This window comes from Protopterus annectens, chromosome 9.part0, assembly GCF_019279795.1.
Source record: "Protopterus annectens isolate FY-2018-M chromosome 9.part0, PAN1.0, whole genome shotgun sequence".
NCBI lineage: Eukaryota > Metazoa > Chordata > Ceratodontiformes > Protopteridae > Protopterus > Protopterus annectens.
The window spans coordinates 1,455,322,040-1,455,340,993 of NC_056743.1; positions in this window are offsets into that span (position 1 = coordinate 1,455,322,040).

The window sequence follows — 18,954 nt, forward strand, 5'->3', positions numbered from 1 at the left end:
TAGAAAACCAGATATAGTGGTCCAAGAAAAGAAGACAAAAGTAGCATTGATCACTGAAATTGCCACACTCAGTGACGACAGTGTCCTGTGTACAGAGAGGCACAAAATCATAACATATCAGGATTTGCAAGCAGAAATGAGAGCAATGTGGAAGAAAAATACCCAGATAGCTCCAATAGTAGTAGGAGTAAAAGGTCTTATAAAAAAGAATCTACAATCATACTGTTAACATACATATGTTACCAATACATGTAACTCCATACATATTGCAGAAGGAGATATTTCTGGGCATATTAAACGTGCTGTGAAGAATACTTTTGGCTGACATCAAAGAGTGAAACAATACTAATTTCATGAACTTTAATCATACTTTGACTTAGGAAATGGGGTCCATTCCTGTCATGGTATTAGAAACCCAAAAGATTTGGAGAAATTAAAAAGGAAGAAACGGCTCACTCTGTATGATTATTTCCAAACCCCATTCTCTCCAACACACTTCCTTCAGTACACACTGGTCTACCCTCAGCAGTCTATTGACACAATGCCCCCTGTGTATTCCTGACATTTTTGATGTTTTTTTTTTCTCTCAATATGGTTTCACTCCAGCTGAAATGAGTGTTTGCCTCATAATCCTTGTTCTCCTCAAACAACAGTAAGACACCTCCTATACTTTCTAATATTTTCTTTTCAGAATTGCAATGCCTCTTCTGCCATTTCTTTCATTGTTCTTTATGTTGCAATACTAAAACATACCCCTGTTGTAAATGTATTGACTCATTGTAAGCCAATCTTACTAACATTTTTATCAGTACTTATATTAATTTTCTCTGATGATCTCCTCCAAACATTTCTATATCATAACAGCCACCCTCAAAATCAGGAAAACTGCTGCATACCTGTTAAGCTCCATTACAGTCTCCCTAACACCTCCATTCCAAGTACCCTATATCACATTAACTAAAACAGAAGAAAACAGATACTAGTGATAATACTGGGACCAACGCAAAAATCCAGTTATAGGAAATTGCATTGCTGCAAAACGACCGCACTTCATTTACTATTGTCCAAGGATATCTACAAATCAAAGGCCACCGTCAACATAAAACCACCAATTTAACCTCTATCCCTTACCCTCATACAAAAGACATAAAATAGGATGACTTCACTATGTCAATATAAACAATGAACTGCACATAGCCACCTTTGGTTGCTGCAAAACAGCGGAGAATGTGTACCCTAAAACCTTGCTAAAAACTGCAATATACTGGACACCTCTTATATTCATTATAATACAACTGGTCTTAATTGACCAGGAATCAGAGTTGGAAGAGGTTGCCTGTTACATACTAAACTAACCATAGCATGCAAAACCTTTGCCACCTCTTATACTGTGCATTAATTTGGTCTTAGGTGATTAATAGCAAACTGGACTTTCCAAAAACACTCAACTAACAACACAAACAGTATACTTTACCCATCTCCCTAAATGATTTCAGAAATCTAATCAAAACCCTCTTAAAGCACATATAGGAGAAGAAAGATCTGTTGATGTCAGACCTTGTGATTTATTTAAAATGGATGTAGGGTTGTTGTATTTTGTCTGATGAAGTTTTGATATTGCTCAAAACGAAAGCACTCACAATAAATTGGATTATATCTGCTTCCCTTCCTTGGTGTACCTTTGTGTATTAAAGCATTTGTCTTTCAGCTTTGTGAAAAGTTTGTGATTTGGGTCCTAGCTCTCCTGATCATAGGTAATTACACCCACCACAAGACTGCCTCAGTTTACAGTCCCTCTCCCTCCTCTTTCTCTGTTATTAGAGATAGTGTAATTCAAATTTTCCCTGATGGCCCCAATGTCTGTGTGACTTCAAACTTGATGCTAATGGCCCTGATTCCAAAAAACTTAATAAAATGCTTCAAGAACTTAACCTATAACAACTAGTTAGACAGCCTACCAGGCCTAATCGGGTCTATATTATGTTATCGAATACTTACAACATCGAACGTTATATGGTCAACACCATATGTTTGAAGTTGTAAATATTCAAAAATAAAATAAAAAAAAATTAAAAAAGGGAAAAACCTGAACGTTTTAAACAGGGGGCAAGGCCCCCTGCAACCTTGCTCTTTATATATATCAACTCTGAGACCGCACTACAGTGCAGTAAATGGAAATTTTCTCTAAGGAGATTTCCACTTTAATTTTCAAATGTTTACAACTTCGAACATATGGTGATGACCATATAAAGTTCAATGTCGTAATTATTTGATAGCGTAATGTAGACCCCCCCCCCTAATCTGCAATCTGAAAATCTCTCAAAATTAGATTTCATTATTGCCAGCAGGGCCTACAGATATTTAAACATTGCTATACTTCCAAACTTCCTAAGTGACCACTGTCCAGTTCTTTCCTCTTGGTCCCTCAAAATTCTGAAACCCTTTCCTCAAATACTGACAGGTAGACCCTTTTCAGAATACAAATTAGCAAACCTCAATCACCACCTTACTGCAATCAGTAGAATAGAAGTTATCAAACTAGGGGCCCTAATGCTGCTCTCATTGTCTTCAATGACATCCTTTCAAACCATTCAAAATGTAATTTTCCCATGTGTACATTGCAGATGTAGAGGGCAGAAATATGCATGGCTAATCAATGTTATTGAACTTTTCTTGAAACAAATAGATAAATCCTAGACAACCTGGAAAAAAAATCAGACTAATTTAAAACAACACAACAAATGCCTTAATCTGAGAAAACATACTAGAGTAGCTACTTATTCAGCTAAATCCTTGCACCTAAGGCAAAACAAATATCTATCACCAGCAATCCTAAACATTTGTGGAAAGAAGTAAAGCAGCTACCTAGACAAGCTACCAGTACCTCAATACCAGATTATTTTACCGCTAATAAAATAAGCAACAATAACTGAAATGAATATAAAAACTTTGTTAGATCTTTCATCAGTGCCATCAGTGATGCTGCTCTTACTGTCATTCCCAATCTTCCAACTGCACAGAATAATCTGGACTTGTTTCTTTACTATTTGGATGAATATGCATATTCCATTTTAATGCATTCCCTGAGTGGGAAACAAAAACATTGCTACAGAACTTGAAACAATCCTATAAAATATTCATCTACATCCTACCTACCCTACCTTCCTTTGAAGAGTGGGAGAATAAAATTGCCAAGTGTCTAACCTATATTTTAATCTGTCACTCATCTCTGGCATAGTTCCTTGGTCATTTAAGCATGTCACCTTTATTCCTGTCCCTAAGGTCACACTATCCAAATCCTTCAAGGACTTTCATCTCATTTCTACTCTCTGAACTCTAGTAGGCACGTTTGAAAAAAATGCTTTTCAGACAATTAAGCAAACATTAACTACAGACTCCTATCTGATAAACAGCATGGCTTTAGGAATGCCTTTAGCACAACTACAGCCTTAATTCCTGCTATGTACGCAATATACTGTAGAAAATGGCTCACTACGGGAGGTATATTCAATGATATGACAAGTGCCTTCAAAGCTATAAATCATAAACTGCTTTTAATCAAACTTCAGAAATGTAACTTTTGTTAAAATGCAATTAATTGGTTACAAAGTTCCTTGAAATGTAGGATATTTCAAATATACCTTAATAACATCCTCTTTGCCATTGTCACCTTGAATGCAGGTGTCCCGTAAGGCTCAGTTTTAGGCCCCTTACTGTTTTCTTTAGTTATTAACGATATCCCAAATGATCTTCCTAAATGGGATCTAACTTTATATGGGTGACACACTTGTTCAAATATCTTGCAATCTCACTTTCATCAGTCCTTCTTCAAACTCTACCAACTGGCTGAGCAAAGTAAACTTCTAATTAACCACAAAAATGTTATGTTATTCTTAACCACTCAAAGATTTACTCACCTTCCCAGTATTATCATTAGAGATAAGCAAGGCAATAGTATCCCATATGTCACTGAGTGTAAATACTTAGGTATGACCTTTGACCAGTCTCTAATCTTAAATACTCATCTTGACAACATTACTAATAAAGTTACTTCTCTGCTGAAGCTCTGCAATAGAATCTCCCATCTACTATCTCCTAGAATCCATAAAGCACTTGCTAAGAATGCCCTTCATCAAAAATTAGAATATGGATTAGCTGTACTGCATTTCCAATTAGCATATAACACACACACACACACACACACACACACACACACACACACACACACACACACACACACACACACACACACACACACACACACATGAACACACTCACACATGCGCACGTGCATGCGCACACACACACACACACACACACACACACACACACACACACACACACACACACACACACACACACATATAAAAGTCACTGAGAATAAACTAGGTAGATTTGTCTTACTTCTTCTTCTTCTCCTTTTGGCTTTTTGTGTTAGAGTTCACCGCAGCAGAACAATGGTCAGCAGAATGATTGGCAGTGGAGTTTTACAGTGTTGAGTTGCCAGCCAGATGCCCAAACTTCCACTGAAGGTGCACACATGCACACACTCACACCTAGGGCCAATTTAGAGTGTTCAATCCACCAGTAGCATGTCTTTGGAATGTGGGAGGAAAGCAGAGGACCCCGAGGAAACCCACATGACCACAGGGAGGACATACAGACTCCACACAGAAGGCACCCCAGCTGAGAATCACTGATTCAAACACACACCAATGCAAGATTCTACATGCTGTAAACTTATTGCAATATCTGCTTAACTGTATAATATTCTGGAAGTGGATTATTGCACACAATTAGAATGAAAACTACCTATCAGGGAACCATCTTATTCTTTAAAAGTTATCAAGGCAATAAAATATCACTGAACCACCCCTTCCTTTCTAAACAGCCACTGTGAACATGCCTTCTCAAAATTAGGCCCACTCTTTAGAACAAATTATCACCCGAAGATGACTCTTCCAAAAAGATATTATTAGAGTACTTCTTCAGTGAGGCTAAGTGTGAATGCCTTAGGGATAATGGCTAAGAATTAAGGATCAAGACACAGAAAAAAATGACAATATACTTTGAATTATACCCTTATGTATGATTTAATACCAAGAATTAAGGTGCTTTCCACTCATACACTTTGTGCACATTGGACATTTTCTGTATGTGAGCTCATTCTTTGCATATATTATACCTTTGCTGTTATCTTCCTTAGTAGAATTTACTTAATCTTAGCTCAAACAATTTTAGCTCTGTTTGTAAAACATATTTCCTCAATGTTTTTGGTTAAAAATGTATAACTTTGCTGATTGTTTTTCTTATTTACTCATAATCTACACTTAATGTTAAGATTTTCCTACCTATGTTATTGAAAATATCTTTATGCTTATGTGCCTGTGTCAGGGCTGATAAAGTTCTTAGACCGGTCACCCTATCCAGTTACCAAATAGCATAAATAAACAAATAAATAAATAAAACTTGTGTATGGAGGCAGTACTTTCTGGACACTTAGACTAAACTTCAATGTTTACGCAAATATCGATAACTTCCAAATACAGGGGTGCGTTAAGGTAACAGCTTCTTGTTTGGACATCTGGCACTGAGCAGAGCTATCTTAGTTTGATCTTGTTTTGATAATGATGTGTTTGTTATGTTGGAATGTTCAATAACCAGTCTTTACCTAAAAAGGCACTGTGGGGCAGCAAAGGCTACAGCCAGTAAGCTTTAGAAAGAGTGACTCTGACTGTCAAGCATCTTGTTCCATGCTGACACATACTGCATGCACGTGATATGACACCAATTTCTTTAGCCATTTCTTGAATCTAGTCATCTTTTCTTTGCATCTTGGCATAATTTGTGGAGAAAGTAGGATTCTGCTCAGAATCAGGGTCTTGCCTGCATTTTTGACATTTACTGAGAGAACAGACATGACCCTCTGCATCTCCCTCAGGGTTTAATTATTTTTTACCCAAGTCATTTACCCCCACATGCACAGTTACCATGTTGTAGTTATATTTGTTTGATGCAAAGGTCCTAAAAGCCCTTGAGACATCCACTTTGCCAATTCTTAACATTGTAAAAAAAGTTACATTTCACATACCTGACCAGTACAAATATGCTTCTGTTAAACTGATGTCAGTGAATTGTAATAATCTTGGTGATTTCCTAATAGTAAGTATTGACTTTTTCCTGTAATTTGTTTTAATGTCTTTGCACTTTTTCCAGAATGTCAGTGACAAACATGGTTTGCTGCAAGTTAAAATGGCAGACCTAAGTTTACTGATATAAATTTAGGCTGATTTGCCAAGTTCTTATGCAAATGAATCTCAGCTGAGCTGTGCTCTGTGGCTCGTATCATTGAACAAGTTTGTATGAGGCCTATTTTGTGTATAGTGACCTTGCCTTATCATGGTCATGTTACACTGTAGGAAGCTGAGCATGAGAGCATCTGTAAGGCCATAGCCAATTTTAACATAGTAAGACGTTGTCCTGTTTGATTCTCAGTTAGAGCATCTTCTGTGTGGAGACATGCGTGAATGGGCGTACCTTCATTGAAGATTGTGCATCAGGGCCGGCAACTCGGTATGTAAAAATCTACTGCCAATCATTAGTGGACCAGAGTTCCGCTGTGGTGACCCCTAACCGGGAAAAGCCGAAAGACACAACAACAACAATGTATGCCATACCTTTTACATATGCATAAACTATATCAACAGTCAGTAATAATGAACTTTAACTTACTAAAACTATTGTGTCTACAAGGGCCATACAAGACTTTAAAATATACTATCAATGATTTTTAGAAAGTGACCACAAATACCATCCAGAAATGGCTGCATAGAAAAAAACAAGTTACATTACCAACCTTAAGGCCATACTCCCATAAATATGTTGATTAACAAAAAAAGAAAAAGAAAGAAATACTAAGGGTCTTTTGAATTCATTCATGTGCTGTAAAAAACACCACTGTCATGCATCTACAGATATCACACTACTGAAAGTTTTTCATTCACATCAATGAAGCAGTAATACCAATGAGTGAAAAAGATGAAGTCCATGCAGCTTGCTCAGTCCACTTAATGAGTCAACCTTTCATAGTCAAATATGTTTCATAGGTGTTATCTCAACATGGCATGACAGTTTGGGCATGCTGATATCACACCACAAAGAGTGAGGTTTGCATCCTCTTATCTCTTGACCTGCACTTACATCCTTCTCTTTATTACTGACAAATCATAATATAGCATATGTGAAAGCTCAGGGCTCAGCCCCGAGCTTTTCTGAGAAAGGGACTATGATCCTTTTTTACTTATTGCAGGAGTCATACCTGTAGACAATTGAACAAGCTTTGGCAGGCAGTGAATGGAAGAAAATAGATATCTACCAGAAGGTGGGCAGCATCTGTCAACCCTGACCATAATCCCCTACTCTGGGCAGTGGTGTTGATGGAAGCATGATGACTTGCAGAGGTGGAGAGGGAACCAGCTATCTTAGAGTGTAGATAATGTGCAGGAAAGAAAGGCAGAATTCTACAGTAAACATTTTTTTATTTATTTCCTGTAATATATAATGGTTAATGTAAGTACTATGTTATAAGTGTGCAGTTATAATAATTGGAAGTCAATGTAGGTATATGTAGATATGACTGTCTACATTGATATTCATCTTTATATGAGCAAATAGATTTATGGTGCGAATTTGGAGGAAATGCATAACATTTTTAAAGTAAAGTATACACACACAGTGGCTGAATGCTGAATTTATTTCCACTGGTTAGTGCTAGGCAGAAATAAGGCCTTACTGTTTTATTAATATAGACTGTATGTTTTCCTAAAGTATGTAATTTCTTTACATATTATATTTACAAAATGGCTGAAAAAAGCTAGGAACCACACTTTAGGCACAGTGGGGGTTGGATACAAAGCAACAAGTGCATAGCCCACATACAACTTGTTGCAATTCATTTTACAAATAATAGGAGTTGTATGCCTTATAGGTAATTGAAAATATATTAACTCAGGAAACACAAGTACATTCTTCACATCATAATGCAGATTATATTGGTCAAGCATATTCTCTTGTTAAAGTTAAAATATTATAAGGGATTGCAAAGAGCAATTCACCAATAGTAAACTTTCCCACATTCCCCAGTCACCTTTGTGCCTCTCAATGCAACAAATCACAGGGACAGAGTACATCCTGCAACAATTTTTGGACTAAGAAAATAAGGAAATTATGAAATCAAATCAAATATAAGCAGAACATTCTTTACTGCTAGAACTCAACATTATTAAAGGAAGGTATAACTACAGTCATAGCATGAGTATACAAATAATGATTTACTTTCTTACTTGTACAGCCGAGGGGGACTTTAATATAATAAATATCAAGCATACAGCAAGCTTAAGAGACTAACTGAAGGTGCAAGTGAGTATCACTGTTTTTGTAATGGAAGCACAAAAAATACAACCATTCATTATCTGTTCAACTTGTAAATTACCAAAAAGTATTTTAATTCATGCTGAATTGCTTCAAATATAGCTGCAAAAATAAGTAACCCTTTCACCAAAGTCAATAATAGTATCATTTGGTAGCATTAAAGAATGCAATATGTAGCATAAATTCATGAAGTAAACTTGCCTCTGTCTCTTGTTTTTTTTTTTTTTTTTTTTTTTTTTAATCACTTTTATGATCCCTTTTCCACAGAGCCAGAGATGCCAGGGGTAGCCATGCCTCACACCTTCCAGCTAAGGGAATATTCACCATCTCCCTATGCCCACCCTAGAGTGATGTCTTAGGATTGTGGCAATGGTTCTGTTTCTGTGGCCACCCCATTGCAGCATAGCTTGAGAAGCCATAAAACGTACAAGCTTCATGACATGGTAGAGAATGCAGCTGAGTGGGCAGTAGAGAGACGTTTTCAACCTATGCAAAACCTCCTCCAGCAAGGTATAGACCAGCTGAACTGGCATGTTCTGCCCATATAAAAATCACAACTCCATGTCACTAGCATCCACCACTGGAGTTCCATTAGCCAGTGGGAATATTTGAGGTCCTTCAGACCAAGTTGTCATGGGATTCAACACCTCCCCACCCTCAACCTTTTGTATTTGTGGGCCATCTGTATGTCTTGTTTCCCCCACATATGTCAGCCCACCATACTATTCCTGTCTATATCATCAGTCATTTTTATTGCATCCATTCCTTCAACCTTCCCTAATCTTCTTTTTACAACCATTCCATTACTACTTCCCCAACTTCCCTCTTATATGAAAAAAATCAGAAAAAGGCATATATCATCTACCAAAATATAGTACCCCTCCTTTCCAACTTACTCCAGTACAACCCTCACAATATCTTTCTTATGTGTTTACCTTCTCTTCTCTCTTCCACATTTCCATCTGTCGTTTCCTCCCATTTCCAGCCTTATAAAGAATCAAGGTGTCCACATAATTACACCCATACATTCAGTACATAGTGCCTTTTTTATTTACTTTGTATTCTCTTCTGCATGGTTGTACCGAGATCTGCTCTCCTTAACTGAGCCTCTGGCAATAATTGTGGGCTTACACATGCCAGTACTTAACTCCCATTTATGAAAAGAAAGGAAAGATGCCATCAAATGACATTCAAAACTTTATATTCACAAAATCCCAGAGTAATTTTAATCCAATTTATGAATTTACAAGCAGCCTACAAGCTTGCGATTGTTTTAACAATCTCAAAGCACTTTACATTTGTGTAATCAGTGGTATTAACTGGTGCATTGCATATTTCTATACAGATGCAGAGGTGTTCTTTGCCATTTGGCTTTCCACACGTATGAACCTTGGGAATATGAATACCACCCTAGATGTCACAAGTTGTTTGTACACCAGCATTGTACACACAGAACAGGGGCAGAAGCACTAATACTGCATTTACATCATGATGCCATTTAATTTTCCAACAAAATTAACAGCTTTCCTTTAGACCATATTTACTTCTGTTTTGATAAGGATAAATAACAGCAGATTAAGTGCAGATCCATAGGTGCCTCTTTTGCTCCCATGTTAGTTTATTTATGAGCATGTGGGACCTGGAATATTAATTTTGTTAAGGTTAAAATGCAGACACATTAGAATACAGACACTCAATATTTTGACAACAAAGGACTGATAGTTCATAATGTCAATTCATCAAAATACAAATACTCAAAATAGTGTAAACAAACCCTCAAAGCCATAGGAAATACATTGCAAACAAAAAAACTCTACTTCTCTGATTGTTTTACACTAAAATGCAATAAAATAGAACAAACAAAAACTTCTAAATCATAGCAATACCACAGGACATGGTTAGTCTGAATAGTGGTAGTATTAGAGAAAGGGTTTTTCTAAAATAAAGTGTAGGGTTATGGTTAGGGTTTGGAAAAGGTTTACGGTTAGTATATGTTAGTGTTAGAACTTATTAATATGAACTACCCCTAGATCTGCATCTTACCTTAGAAAAGCCCTTTCCGTAACACCACATCTGCACAAAATGGATCAGAAACAAAATCACACACCAAAAAAATGCACAACACAAAAGCTATCCCCTTACATAACCCTTACTGTAATGCTAGCCTACCAACAGTCACACAGATGGAATCTTACCCCTTACACCAACCACTAATTTCTGTCTGCATTCTTAACTGTCTCCATTCTAAGCAGTTAACATTTTAATACTATAGTTCACACTGTTGATATTCTGAATTGTCAACATTTTAACTTCACCCAAATATTTAGACATTATTTTTGATAATCATATTGTTCATTATTTTTGCTTTACTGATGACTTATTGCTTATATATTATGGATAGCTCCAATGGCTTTCATTTTTTTTTAATTCTACTTGCATACAAATAGGTTTGATTTAAATTTTAACTTATGCTGTGGACAATTACCAAATCTCTTATTTCAATTTATTTTTGATTTTTTTGAAAGATGATGGTGCTAAGATCAGAAAATCTGTGTTAGTTAGATAATGTCTGCATACCTAGATTTTCCATCCTTGCCATTAAAATAGTTTTACCATATGGAATTTTTTGTGTGTGTCAGGAAAACATTCAGGAGATTTTCAGACACTGTGGAAGATGCCAAAGAAATCGCATAGAAGCAAGATGGGCTTACTGGCAAAGAGTTAGACACATTATGGAGGAGTTTTTCAATACGCTGATGGATGAGAAGAATTTTAAGATAGAATGCTATCATAATAAAACATATTCAGATTGGTAAAAATGATATTCTTTCCGTACAGAATTTTAAGCTATCGATAGTATTGTGCTTCTAATTTTTAAATATTGGAAAGCATTCCTTGAGGAAGAAGAGTTTTATGATGTTTTATTATTTAGCCTTACTGTATCATATAGCAGAAGAAAATAAGTTAGTATAGTGTGGTCTTCAAAAATCTAGTGAGAAGTTATACAAAATTTTAGATCATGAGCAAGGAACTTTTGACTGTGGACATTCTTTCATGAGGCAGTTATTCATAATGTTGAGTTTTATTAATACTGTCAGATTTCATTGTAAAGAAACATTTCATAGGTTCATAGGTTGTTACTAGGCTAATGATCACTAGGGCCCGTACAAGCCTAGCTGTACTTCCCAAACCATTTGGGTCCTGAGTATCATATGGGGTGGGGTGGAGGAGGCATGCTAGTAGGGACGTAGCTAAGGATTTGTCTGTGGGGAGTGTTAAGATAATACTCTTCTTATCGATGGTATATGTCCATAAGGGACATGGGGGTCAAACCAAGGTTAAATTTACTATTTCCCAGCTAATTCTCAAGGTTTTATTTGAATAGGATTGGGGATAACATCTGTTTTACATTAATGGTGGGGGGCTATTCCATAGTGCAAGGATCCTTTGGGACATATCTTTCAACAGTATATTCTGTTTATGTCACAAGCAAAGTTCAGATCCTTGAATTTACTGTTTCTGGTGCTGTTTATTTTCCACATCTGCAGGAGAACAATCAGGGCACAGTCTGAGGAAGCCAGGCAAAGATTCCTTCTTGGCAGCTTGTAGGAAACTGAATACAGAGACAGAGCCTTTAGGTGATCAGTGTAGAACAGGGTATTCATGTCCTGAATTCTCCTGTGAGAAAATTTGTGGGCATTCCAACTGTTGCAAGTGTCTGGTTAGATACATGCCAAAGGAGGGGGCCTGTATTCAATGAAAGGTGTTATAACTTCCTTAGACCTGGATACCATACACTTACCTATAAGCTGGGTGACACAGAATGATTTTCTTATTATCTTAGCTACCTGTTCGTCAGTGGCCAGATAGCTGTCTACATATGTTCCCAGATCCCTTACTACTGGGCCAACTCTTAGGGGTGTTTTATTGATGGTGTAATTAACTTTGGTTGATAGTTTCCCAAAGGAAATTATAATACATTTCTTGGATTGAGATTTAGGTCGTGACTTCAGCACCAGTTATTTGTCTGTGTTAAACCCACTTGCAAGATGTTGGCATCTTGACAGAAATCTGTAATAGCTCAAAATTTGCAGTCATCTGCAAACTTAGTGAGTCAGAGGCTTTGAACATTAGCCTTGACTTTTGAGAAGCATATGCCAAACAGAAGCAGGCCCAGCATGGAGCCCAGGTGTACTCTGCTAGTGACCATTCCCTTGGAGGAGGTGGTTTCACTGATCCTGAATTCTTGGGTCGTGTCTGTGAGCCAGCCGGCAATCCAGTGAGTTACATAAGGGTTTATACCTAGCTCAGAGAGCTTGCCAACAATGCCTGAGAGGGGTTTTGTATTGAATGCTTTAGCCAGGTCAAGATGCACAGTATGCGCTGGTTTACCTTTTCATTTGCCTTGCTGACCCTCTCAAAGAACTCTACCATGTAAAGTAGGCATAGTAGTCCCTTCAAAAACCCAAATTGAGATGGGTACCTATCTCCTTGTTTATCATTTCATGATAATTCATTCCATGACTTTGCATAATAGGCTTGTTAGACTGATGAGTCTGTAATTCCCTGGGTCAGATGATGGTCTACCCTTGTGAGGGGAATGACTGTTGTGGTCCTCCATTCACTTGGTTTCAGACTGTTCAGGAGGCAACCAGAGATGCTGTTGGGACACATCGAGGCAGTTTTCTTGATTTTTGTAAGTGATGCTAGCACTTGGTCACTGCTAATAGCTGAGGGGAAGTATGCTGGAGGGGATTTCACCTGAGAAAGCTGGGGGGAGTGGGTTCTGTAGTTTAAGCTGAATTTATCAGCCAGTAGGTTTGCTATGTCACCCTGATTGGTGAAGGTGATACAGTTCACCACCAGATAAGCACAATGTTATGTGTTACCTCTAAGGTTCTAGAGATAGCTGATGAACAAAGTCTAATTGTCCTTAGCCTGTGAGGCTATCCTGACCTTCTAGTTGGCCTTGTTGGACTTAATTAGACCTCTTAGAGTTTAGTTTATAAGAGAGAACTTGTCTTTAAGGGAGTTGCTCTTCCTGATGTTGGCCATCAGTTTTCTTCCATATTTCTCAACCTCTCAGCAAATGAAATCTGAACAAAGTCTAAAATAATGGTGTCACAAAGGCCCCAAAATAGGGACAAACTGTCACCTAGGATATAGTTTGCCTTTGTATATTTCCTGTTACTTGTTTAGCTGGATTTTATGGGTTGATTTTTACTTAAAATGAGACAGCTTTGTGATCCATGCTCACTAGTAAGGACGTGACACAGGGTGGGGTGCAACACTCTCCCATATTGGTGAGTACCATATCCAGTATGTTTGATCCTGTTGTTTGAGCATGCAGTATCTTTTGCAGGGTGTTTGTGTTAACAAAGTCCGGGAAGATTTGTCCCTGTGAGTTTGAGCAGTCTATAGAAGTGTAGTTAAATCCATCCAAGAATAGGGTGCTTGATTTGAGGGTGAGCACCTCTAGTAGATTTAAGTAAGAGTTTTGAGACTCTATGGGCATAGATGGTGTCCTGTAGCTAGCCATGATATTGTGATTACAAGTGGATGAACTCCATCATATCATCCTGTTCAACCAACCTAGAGGTATATTTGTTGCTAGCGTTTGTTGCTAACTTAGATCAAGACATCTCCACCTTGACTACAGTCTCTGCTGTTGTTGGTCTAAATGTATGGAAGGCAATGTAGCCTTGCACTTCTGGAGTACTTTGTACAACTTTAAACCAAGTTTTGGTCACAGCATAGATGTCTACATTCTCCAGAGTGAGAAGGTGTCGAAAGGTGTAGAAGTTTTTGTTTAGGCTCTGAGTATTGAGCAGTAACACCTTAAGGTTGCTTGTAGACTTTTTCACTATGCTGGCAGTTTTGCATGTATGGACTTGCCTAAAAAGACTCTAAGGAGGTGGATAATGTTTTGGCCAGTATCCAAAAGACTGGGGGGACAGGTGCAACCAATCCTTGGCAAAGCAATGTGGTCTTTTGACCATGTTCTCTCATGCTGACAGATATTGTATCTCCTGGAGTCACACCAGAGTCTAAGCCAATTATTAAAATCAGTTATTTTGTGTTCGTACTGTGACATCATCCTCAGTGAAGGTAGAATGCTGCTCAATGCAAGGTTCATACATATTTATGACACTATATACCAAGAGATCCATTCTGTCTCTTATCATATAGTCTAGTAAGGTACATCTCAGGTCATTTGCATCCACATGAACTATGACAGAATCATATTTGTACCTGGGGTGCAGTAACCTGATTGTGTTCATGATATTGTAGATCCCGGCTCTAGATAGGCAAGTAACTTTTATCTTCTCCTTCTTGTCTAATCTGGTGAGTGGGGCATCAGTGTATCATACAATGGAGTCTCCAACGACAAGAGTATTAGGCAAAATGTATCCTTGCCTTATGGGCTATGCACTTGGGGGACCATTAGGTGAAGGCATATGTGAGATGTCTGGTGTTGCTTTTGATGTGTGTTTTAGTGATTGTTTAGGAGCAGTGCTGCTGTTAGGTGGCTTTGGAGGTCTTTGAGATTTGGGAAGATTTCTTTCAAACACCCCTGCATAAGACAATGTGTGTGTGCGTGTGTGTGTGTGTGTGTGTGTGTGTGTGTGTGTGTGTGTGTGTGTGTGTGTGTGTGTGTGTGTGTGTGTGTGTGTGTGTGTGTGTGTGTGTGTGTGGGTGTGTGTGTGCGGTATGTGTGAGGGATGTAGTGTGGGTATTCATGACAACCTTATTTGTATGGGAGATTTTTGCCTCCAAGGAAGTTTTGCATTTACATCTCTCACATACCAAGTCATTTTCTTTAATGATTAACTGGTTGTCTGAGAACATGAGATGCCCAAATCTACTAAGATGGCCACAAAGACATTTGGAAATTGCATATACATGTTGTCTGGTCCTTGTCATAGGGCTGGATGTTTAGGATTAAGCATTAGGTTATAAGAGGGGTCTACTAGCACAGTTTCTGGGAAAGAGGGCAAGATGTTATGTAGTGGTAGTCTTTGATGGTGCTATTCAATGAGCAAGCTAATTGCTCTAAGCTTACTTCTGCACAATGCCATGCTGTTTAACAGGTTTCAGATCTAATCCTAACTTTACAGGAAGATTTTACTGCCTAGATGTTTGCTAATATACAGGATGATGCTAACTGTCTACTGGGGGGGGCGACTTTGTACAAATTTGTCTAATTTGTATTAGAGAAAAAAGCTTGTAAACTGAATACTGTGCAAGCTAGCCAATAAACAACTATACTTTGACCTTCCCCCAGTTCTTCCCAACTTAGAGAGACCAGGTAAACAACTTCTGCCACAAGATGTTTGATTCTAGAATTTCTTAATGCAAAAGTACAGTAAATGCAGCTCTCAAGTGCATTTTAAAGAACAAACAACTACCAAACATGACCATCTCTAATTAACTTACCCTTCTGCAAAGAGATTTGGAGGCATACAGACTAGAAAAGCCATTTGTGTATGATTCAGAGGCAGATGTTTATGTCATAAAGTGTTTATATATCATACTTCTCAACTGTATTGAATTCCTTGGAATTTACCAGTTTTGAGGGCAAAACAATGGGGTGCCACAAATTCTTAAGTTGCCTCTTCAAATCCCGATTTTGCTTTTTTTTTCTTTATTTACAATTTTTAGCTACCACTGATGCCATTACGCATCACCAGCATAGTGCCTCTGGCTCTTTAATTTAACCAGCCCTCCTGCAAGGTTTTGGTACATATTCTAGTAACTGATAAATCTGTTTGTTGAGTACACTTGCATACAAACCTCTTCTGCCCTACAGCAAGTGAAACCTATGATTTTCTTTCATATCTGTGTCCACCTTAAAGAAAACATGATTTTTATTTGGAAGCTACGACTAAGTGAGATTCCCGGGATTAGTTATCATTCCCAGTCTATGAAGTAATGCTATAGTCTGCAGAAAATAAATCTAACAGTTAATAGAGGCAATATGTTCTATGTATCAATGCATGACTATAAATATACAAATGAGTGAGCATTTTTAAGGGAATATTTCTATTATAAATGTATGTATGTTACTATCAATACCTCTAGTACTTGGAATATACATTTAACATCTAACTTCTGTACAGGAAGCATTCTTTTATGATTATATTTTAAGTATCATGTACTTACAAATTTGCTTACAATACTTTTCATTGACATATTCTGAAATATGCGGATTATGTTTTTGTATTCATACTTTCATAGGTAGGTACTAGGCTATCTGCCCGAAGGCATTTATAAGCCTAGCCAGAATCTGTTGGCTTTCGCCGGCCCCTTAAAATAGTTCCCTGTGCCTCTGTCCAGCAGAGCCACTGAAGTGATCCCCGGGGTAAACTTTCTGTTTTCCATCTACTCGTCAAGGTTTCTTTCGAAGAGTGTTAGTGAGGAGCTCTGCCTAATGTAGACTGGAATCTTGTTCCAAAGCATGGGAAGTCTCTGGGACAGGAATCTATCCCTCCAGCACGTCCTATTTATCGTTGTGGTGAGGTTTAGATCCCTATAGCATGTGGCTCAAGGGGATAAGGTTTTATTTTGGTGGAGCATATCCATCAATTCTGGGTTGGACATGGTCTTGTATGTCAGGCAGAGATCACCTCTGAGTAGGCAGTATGCAACCGAGTACAGCTGGAGTTTCTTCAGTCCAGCTGCATAGGGCATCTGTTTGAGGCCAGTGATCCTCTTGGTGAGGTACTTCTGTGGTCTTTCCAGCTGCTGCAGGTGTCTTGTAAGGTACATCCCAAATGGGGCATTGTACTCTATGATGGGTCTGATGAGTGATGAGTGGAGGGGCACAATGATCTCTTTTGATCTGGCTGCAAACCCTTTTGTGAATAGGTGGGCCACATAGAAGGATTTTCTAACCACTTTGGCAATGTGATTATCAAAGGTGAGATTACTTTCTACTTGGGTCCCCATATCCCTTATTACGTCTTCTGTATTTAGGGGACTACCACCTATGTGGTAGTTTGTGCGTACTTTGTTTTTTCCAAAGGGGATGACTATGCACTTTTTGGCATTTAGCTTGAGGCCATGATTTTGACACCAGGTATCCGTCTCAGTGAGACCCTTTTGGAGGATGTCTGTGTCAGCTGGAGAGTCAATTATAGCCCCTAGTTTGCAGTTGTCTGCAAACCTGGTCAGCCATCATCCTCCTGTGCTTGCCTGTACCTCTGAGAAGTATATGCCAAACAGGAGGGGTTCTAGGACTGAGCCCTGGGGAATGACACTTGTAACTGGTTTAGAGTCAGACCTAGCTCCCGCAACTCTCACAATATGGGTTCTGTCCGTGAGCCAGTTAGCAACCCATCTTTTGATGTAGGGGTTTATGTTCAGGCTAGTGAGCTTGTCTATAATACCAGAATGGGGAATGGTGTTGAAGGCCTTAGCGAGGTCTAGGTAGGCTGTGTGTACCACCTTTTCCTCGTCTATAGCCTTGGTAACTGTGTCAAAGAAGTCCAGCTGGTTTAGGAGGCATCATCTGCGCTTAACAAAGCTGAACTGGGTAGGGTCCAGTGTTTGGAGGTTCCCAATGTCTCTGTTAATGAGTTCCATGATGATGCGCTCCATAGCCTTGCAGGTCAAGCTAGTCAGGCATATAGGGCGATAGTTCCTGGGGTCTGTTGTGGCTCCACCTTTGTGGAGCAGAATAACCATTGCTGTGTGCCACTCTATGGGTATGTAGCCTGTGGATAGGCTGAGTTTGAACAGTGTGTTTAGGTGAGGGGTTAATTTGTCTATGAGCACGTGTAGGATGCAGCCTGGGACACCGTCTGGTCCCATTGATGCTGTGTTTTTGGCTTTGGAGAGGGCTGTTTTAACCTGAGTGTCTATGATTTCAGGGACTCTGCATTCTTCTGGTATGGTTATGGGCCCTTTTGGGAGTGAGAGGGAGGTGAAGTTTGCGCTGAACCTGTCTGCCAGGATGTTGGCGATATTGGTAGGTTCAGTGTATTTTGTGCCATTCTGCACTAACTCCAAGCAGATCTGAGCATTGCCACTTAGATTCTTGACATAGCTAATGAATGCCTTGTGGTTATGTTTGGAGTCCTTGGCAATTTTTCTTTCAAAGCTCACCTTGGATGACTTTATGAGGGATCGTAGTTTCTTGCTGATACTGATCAGGGATGTCTTCCCTTCTTGGGATTTTACTCTTTTCTGTACTAGTTTCCTCCTTCTATTGTATAGCTTGTTTATGGCAGGAGTCCACCAGACTGGTTTCCTTTTCTTGGAGGAGTGAGTCTTGGTTTTGCTTGGGATGGCATGATCCATGCATTCTTGTAGGTGCCCGTAGAATGCATTAGTAAAGGATTTTGCTGCTTGGACAGCATTATCCTTCAGCATGGAGGCATTGAAACTTTCCACCTCAGTCTTAAGTAAAGTGAAGTTTGCTTTTGAAAAGTTTTGCACAGTGGTTTCCTGGTCCGGGGGTGGGGCGGAATGTGGATATCCAAAGTGATTTGTTTATGGTCAGATCTAACCAGCAAGGGGTTG